Consider the following 8,260-nt stretch of genomic DNA (forward strand, 5'->3'; position numbering starts at 1 on the left):
GCGCCATCATCTCTTGCACTGTGGAAATGTTACGTTCCAGAAACATATTTGGCCTTTCTTTCAAACATTTAAACGAGTTGATCATTTTCCAAGTCTAAACAGGATTATTTTTAGAACACTAAAATATTTAAGAGATAAACATGTGAATGTATACTTGTCAAGAAAATCTATTTTCATACAGAGTCCTTACAATGTACACAGCCGCACTATATATTAAAGCAGCAATACTACTTTCCATATTTGTATATGTAAAGCATGTGATAATGTATCATTCTACATCTTTACCTGAACTGGCAATCGCTTAATGCTCCTGTTATAAATCTGTCAAAATCCTGATTGTGTGACTAACATAATGGCTGCTTCAGTCAGTGTAACTCAGCAGCTACAATATATCCTATTACTGAGGGAACATTTTCTATTGTTACAGTTTGCAGCTCAAACTGCTGGGAACATTGGCAACAAATGATCACAAACAGGAGAGTGTTGCTAAAATCTTGCACTGCTTGGGAGGTTGGCTAAACCTGCTCTAGCAGTGGTTTCCGACCTTCTTTTTTGTCACAAGTAAAACTGACTGGGTTGTTTAAACATGCTATATTCTGATGATACACACACATTGTACGTGGGAAATCCTATCATGTTCTGTCATTTTAGACAAGTCATGCATTAAGTTTTTAAAACCGAGCACATTATCTCTTATTTGTTAAATATGAATTCTACTACTTTCTTTATAGACTTTGTATCAATTTCAGAATTCAAAACAAATTGGGAGCTACGAGGAATAAAATAAATAAACGTGAACATATATAAAAATTCTAAATAGATATTTGAATTAGGGACGACTTGATATTGCTACCCAACTGAGGGTATATATACAAATAAATATATAATCTACAGATTACACTATACGTATATATCCATACACACATGTATTGAGATTATATATACAGTATATATATACAGTATATATATATATATATATATATATATATATATATATATATATATATATATGACATAAATTGTTAGTCCAAATAAAAAAGGTATCACCTAATACTGAAGAACTAATTTATTCTGCACTATCGCAACTGGACTAACACGGCTATTTCCGTTATATTTATATATATAAATATATATTGTTATAATATATTTCATACACACACTGTGTATACTCCCCAAAATACCGGCCCCAGAAAGCTTACAATCTAAGTGATGCATGCTTCTATAATGTGCATCATGTATAATTAAACAGCTTCGAACCACAGCGCTTGTCAAAGAATTGACATAGTGTATTACAAGAGGTGGCATGTTTTTTTACAAATAATAAATAGGTCAGGGGTTCTTGTGTAAGGACTATATGATAGGCAATTGTATAAGTGACCTGACTTTACACGTCACCGCTTCCCATTAATAAATCAAATGTGACAGCGAGCAGCAGAATGAGTGAGGCTGGGGTTAGAAAAACCTCGCCAGTGAAATGCCACATTGAAGGCAGCAGGAGGAAAAAAACCTGCTAGAAAAAAGCAAGCCAAAACCAAAAACAAAGTCCTGATCTATAAATGCAACATAGGAATACAATGTGTGCATCGCCGCGATGTGCCTGTGTGTCTGTACTAACAGGACGAGAGAGATAACCGGCAAAGGGCACACACAGCAAATTTCCGTCATCCACTAATGATGATCAGGGCTGAAAAGGGAAGTCTGTCTGTGCCGCTTCCGTCGTCTTCATAAAGGAGAGCCACGGGCTAGGGAAAATGGAGGAAAGAGAGGGGCTCTGCATTGTGCTTCCAACATCAGCACTGGCACCTTGTGGCAGATCAAAAGAGTGACTGGTTTACAATATCCTGTGGTAGCTGGAGATTACTCTCTGCAGTCAGAAGGTATTGTAACTGGTAACAAAGCCTAAAAAGGGCAGGTAATCCCCAGGTGGTGTCTGGGAAGACAGTAGACCAGGAAGTAGGGGTAAGGGGAGGGGGGGGGGGGTTCTCCTCACAATAAAGCCTTCCCCTTTAGGCTATATGTTATGAGAACCAATCATCAAAAGTCAGTTTGTAAGCTGTGGGGGTAGATCGGGTTGATATAAAACCAATTATTATTGGTGCAGACGAGCAGGAAAAAAAAAAAGCAAAACATAACTATCATTTTTGTTCTTAAAAAACATATTGGGATCTCCAAGTACCATATTGGCAGGAGGGGGGTGCGAGGGGAGAGAGGATAACGGAGTAACTAATAGCAACATCTCCCACTGCACTATTTTAATAGTACAAAAAGGGTCCAGATGTACCAACAATGGCAGTGACCTGCTTGGTTCTTCTAGGATCCAAGTGACCTAATCCAGTGACATGTGTGACAGAGATTACGTGTGTGCAGTGATTACACTGGCAGTGGTTTCATCTGGAAGATTGAAGCACTTCTACCCAAATCTGACACTTAACAGTATTCATAAATCACTTTTTAAAGGCAGTTTGCAAACATGCTGAGTGGAGACTTGGGAGAGGTTTGATTTCTTCTGGCTGCTCCATTTTGTCTGAGGATGTTAAAATGTGCGCAACAAGGAGTTTGCAAAGGCAACACCTCTCGCCCTCTTCTCAATACTGGCCCTCAGACAAGGTCCTGATGGGCTACGGGTAAAGAAATCACTTTATTGACAAACACTCCCTCGTTGCGAGTCCCCAAAGGGAAAACAAAGAATTTCCAAATATGATACTCTAACGCTAAAAGCAAAGATTTGACTGATTTTGTATAAGGAATTCTAGTAGACCGTGAAATTCTTTGCAAACGATTGCTTCTTTGGCTGGCTATGTGGGATTGCACCTAACATTAACAAAGGTGTAAGACTTACAAGAAATGTTGCACTGTATGTACACAGAGAAACAGGATGTTCCAGTAACCGGGGTGATTGTCAACCACAGCAAGGCAGTCATAATGGAACAAAAATGACTGATGATTGCCGGACGACTGAAACAGCCGTACAACTCATCTGTTCCACAAAACAAACAAAAATGACGATTTAGATCACACATGCAACACTGAGAACACCCCCACAGGAACTTTTTTTTAAATAGCTTTTATTTCTGTTGAAGCGATTTCTTGCGGCCTCACTAGCTTAGATGGGCAATTCTAAGATTTTCTCTATTTTTCCTTGTTGTCTAAACCACATTCTCAGACATCTGTTGTCAAGTATGGGCTTGTTTGCAGGAAAAAGGTAGACACAGGGACATGGGAAACCAAGATCCTGATATAGCACTGGATAATGGCTGTCTGGGGCAGGTCTTCTGACCCCAAATTAGGTTTGTCCTGTAGAACAGGAAGTGTTGGCCATTGAAAAAACACGTTACTTTCTGGAAGATCTAGTTAAATCTGTTCAATGTTGCTCACATGAAGACTAAAGGCTGTAAGAAGTTAATTTACATTATGTTGCCTTTACAACTCTCTCTTCCCGCCCCCCATTAAATAAACATTAACTCAGCTACTGTTGTGTTTAGAAAGGAAATATGATCAGCCACTCTTCCAAAGATGTAGGTAAATCACACATGCGAGCAGGCAGGCAACGCCATAATGTATTATGTCTTTATATAATCTACAATTACAGAGACAATCGGACTTCAGATAATGCCACAGTCTCCACATTAAGAAGAAATGTAGTTATGTTCTGTCAGCAACGTGAAACAGGGGGAAATAAACCCTACCATACCTAAAAATGAGAAATCAATGTAACTACAGTGTGGGTTAGACCTCTGCCCTAAAGATCACAGTCTGCAAGTCTATAAAAGAGAACCGTAAAATACAAAAATGCAGAATTCTATTTATAGCGACTAAAAATATTATATCATAAAAGGAGACTATGGTATCCAGGTTGACGTTCAAATTACAAAACAAATCTCTCAAAACTGGTCCAGCATAAAGAATACATGATATCACTGCACAGTACATAGAAAAATAGAAATTAAAAAATAAACCACCAGGGATTGCAGCTGTAACCCTTTGAGTGGTGTCTGATGTATTACTAAGATAAAGGTCACGCTGCAGTGCTGCAAAAGTTACCCAATGGGATTTCTTCTTCAAATGCACTCTACTGGTTTTTTTTGTTTTTTTTGCGTATTGTTTATAATCAACACTTAATGCCATTTTTATGAGTTTTGAAGTACCTTTTTATTTCTATAGCAGGTTTTAGCACATGTCCCCAGCAGTGCAAGATCTTTACAACACTTTGCTGTTTGGGATAATTTGTTACACATGTTTCCTAGAAGTTTGAGCTGCACACTTTAAAAATAGATAATGTCACCTCAGTAATAGAAGGATACATTGTAGCTGCTGAGTTACACTGACTGAAGCAGCCATAATGTTAGGCACACAATCAGGATTTTGACAGATTTATAACAGGAGCAGCAAACGATTGCCAGTTTAGGTAAGAATGTAGAATTAGAATACAGAAGAATATCTAAGTATGTAGAATACATTGTCACATGCTTTACATATACAAATAAGAAAATAAAAAAAATGAAAGTTAGAAAGTAGTATTGCGGCTTTAAAGCTGCAGACCAAGCAATATCCTACATGTGTTTTTTTTTTTTTTAATTAAATAAATTAATTCTGTACTATGAGAAAATACTTTTGGATTTTTTATTTTAAAGCAACTCTGAATGACATTTTGAATGTATTATAATGTAACAAGCATTTTTGTTTCTATAGCAACCATTTACAAAGTCATATCCACTTCCTTTTCTGAAACAGGCTCTAGCACACCCCTTTTTGAGCCCTGCCCTCTCTCTAGCAGTGCACCAATTGTAGCTAGTGACTGCCTGGTCACATGATCTTCCTCACAGAACTTTGCATCCTCTTCTGCTTCACTGACAGCCATTTAGTGAACCCCTGAGCAGAATCTTCACCAATCGATCACAGGAGAACGGATCGATCGGCAACATAGCTAATTACTCATCATTGTGTGGATTGTGTTGATGCACATATTAAAGGGAATTTTATTTATTTTGAAGGCAGCTTGGACTGCTGCTTTAAGGCTAGTTTTACAAAATATATGCGTAATATATTTCACCATCATTTCATCCCATTCTGAAGCATTTATACACGTTCAAATTGTCTTTATTTTATACAGTTTATTTTTATTTTTTTACCACTCGAACTGAAATCTCTGTGTGGTAATATATCATATATCATACATCTACAGTATATCTATATATAGCAAATGGAAATATTACTGTATGCTCATTTGCATGTCTTAGACAGGTCTGCAACTCTGCCTTTCACCATTATCACCCAGCATACTGTGCTTCCACTGCAGCGAGGGATTCTGGGAAATGACATGCAAATGAGCACTGCCACCTTTTGCTGCAAATCCATTTTGACATGGACCCATATAAGCTTATGCTTGCTGCATTGCACAGCTTTTCAGCACAGCCTGGGTTAAGATGCATAGCCAGTAAACCTACCCACCGACAGCTGTTTCAACATTTTGGGTCTCATCAGTGTGAGGCTGGTTACACTGGCTTTGCAATTTGAAGCTTGGATAGGTTTCAACCACATATTAGTTAAGTTATGGTGGGTGAAAATAAATAAATACATTATGTATGTATATATATATATATATATATATATATATATATATATATATATATATATTTATTTTTTTAATCCATGCATATTATTATAATCTACAGGTGCGTTTGGGGGGGAAAGTACCATATATGATTTATCTAGGTTTATATTAAAGCATATTAGTGGTACTGTGAAATACAGATATCCTCAGCACTCCAATGGTTAAAATGCTTCTGCCAAGTACATTATGGCATAAGAAAAGGGGAATCCATATTTCTTTTGAGTCTCTCCTCCTTGTAATGGAGCTATACAGAAACGCTGCGCCTCTGAGCTGCTGCTTTAATAACATAATCCATGTCACATGAAATGAGCACTGATACATGTTGACGTCAATATGATGATTTATATAAACCATTGCCTTAAGCCCAAGGGGGAAGACCCTGGGTCACAGCACTCAATAAGGGTTCATTGCAGATCTTCCACATCTACGCTGGCTGACAGGCGAGAATTACAGGTCTGAACAGGGGAGAAACCTGGAGCCTGAATATATCCGTGACTTTCACTACATAAGAACAGTAAAGGGTAATCCCTCCCTGAACTTAGTTATGTCTGCTAAACTTCAACGCATTGGAGGGCTATGCACTTATTTCTTTAAAAAAAAATAATAATAATAATTATATATATATATATATATATATATATATATATATATATATATATATATATATATATATATATATACATATATTCATGTAGTGGTATCAGTACCGTGTTAGCCGAGCTTCAATAATCAAAAAATAAATAAAAAAATAAATAAATAGAACGGTATCATCTATTTATTTTTTGATTATATACATATATATATATATATATATCGCAAAATTTATTTTTTATAGACATATATCACACATACACTTGTAACATACATACAGTAGAGTCCTGGTTACCCGACCTTCGGTTATCTGACCTTCCGTCCTATCCATCACCCCCACCCTCCCTTTCTCGCTTACCGGCGGCATAAGAAGAAGAAGACTGCAGACCACAGGAGCAGCACCAGAGGAAGACAGCTGGCGGCCGGAGAAGAGGACCATGTCAGTGGAGGAATGGAGTTAAGACAGCAGGCGGCGGCGGAAACAGGCAGGAGAAGACATCAAACCCTGTGTGCAGAGCAGGAGCAGAGCGGCATAGGAGAACGGCCGGGAAGGAGCGCACGGTAACACCGGAAGTTGGCCGGTGGTATCTGACTTTGCCAGCTGTCTTCCTCCGGTGCCGTTCCTGTGTCCTGCAGTCCTCCTCCTCTTAAACAAAACAAGTGGCAGAGGACCAAGAGTTTCCATAGGCTGCGGCCCAGTGCTCCCTGCTGCATGCGCGCCTGGCAACGAGTGTCCCGACTGCAGCCGTGATCTGCGGTCTGTAGGGGAGCGATGGGATGTGCGAGGGGGTGGGCCATGACGGGGCGGCTATGGTGGGGCGTATCTTCGTCACGGCACGGGAAGACAAAATTCTTGTCTTCCCTGCCAGCATACGCATCACAGCGCTGTGTGCGCCCACACACACAGCCACTGGGGCCTGCCCCATAAAGGGCTGTGCTGTGTGGCACGCACGTCGCAGCACGTGCCGCAGCGGCCACTGGAGACCTGGCCTAAATGGCAGTCACCAACTGTGGATAAGAAGCAAAAAGTGATTTCATTACACTCTGCTCATATTACTCGACCACTCTGCAGCATTTGACACCGTGGACCACCCTCTTCTCCTTCACATTCTCCATACTCTTGGTATTCGGAACAAAGCTCTATCCTGGATCTCATCCTACCTCTCCCATCGTACTTTCAGTGTGTCTTCTGCTAACACCTCCTCCTCCTCCATAGAGCTCTCTGTGGGGGTACCCCAGGGCTCTGTCCTGGGACCTCTTCTCTTTTCTCTTTACACACTCTCTCTAGGTGACCTAATCACATCTCTTGGGTTCAAATATCACCTCTTTGCTGATGCCAAATTTACTTTTCAACCCCTGACCTTACACCTGCTGTACAGACCAAAGTTTCTGAATGTCTCTCCGCTATATCATCTTGGATAGCCATCCGCCGACTTAAACTTAACATGTCAAAAACAGAGCTCCTCATACTTCCTCCCAAACCTGTCCTCACTACCTCGTTCTACATTACTGTTGGAAGTACTATCATTCACCCAGTAGCCAAAGCACGCTGCCTAGGGGTCACACTCTACTCCTCTCACATTCAAAACATTTCTAAAACCTGTCACTTTTTCCTCCGCAATATTACAAAGATACGCCCTTTCCTCTGTTGCTCAACTGCTAAAACTTTGACTCAGGTCCTCAGTCTCTCCTGTCTCGAGTACTGTAATCTCCTGCTGTCCGACCTTCCTGCCTCACACCTGTCTCCCCTACAATCTATCCTAAACGCTGCTGCCAGAATCACTCTACTCTTTCCTAAATCTGTCTCAGCGTCTTCCCTGCTGAAATCCCTCTCCTGGCTTCCTATCAAATCCCGCATCTCACACTCAATTCTCCTCCTCACTTTTAAAGCTTTACACTCGTTTGCTCCTCCTTACATCTCAGCCCTAATTTTATTTCTCGCTATGCTCCATCCCGACTCTTGCGTTCTGCTCAAGGATATCTTCTCTCTACCCCTTTGTATCAAAAGCCCTCTCCCGCCTTAAACCTTTCTCACTGACTGCCCCACACCTCTGGAAT

Source organism: Ascaphus truei, unplaced genomic scaffold (genome assembly GCF_040206685.1).
Source record: "Ascaphus truei isolate aAscTru1 unplaced genomic scaffold, aAscTru1.hap1 HAP1_SCAFFOLD_532, whole genome shotgun sequence".
In the NCBI taxonomy this organism is placed as follows: Eukaryota; Metazoa; Chordata; class Amphibia; order Anura; family Ascaphidae; genus Ascaphus; species Ascaphus truei.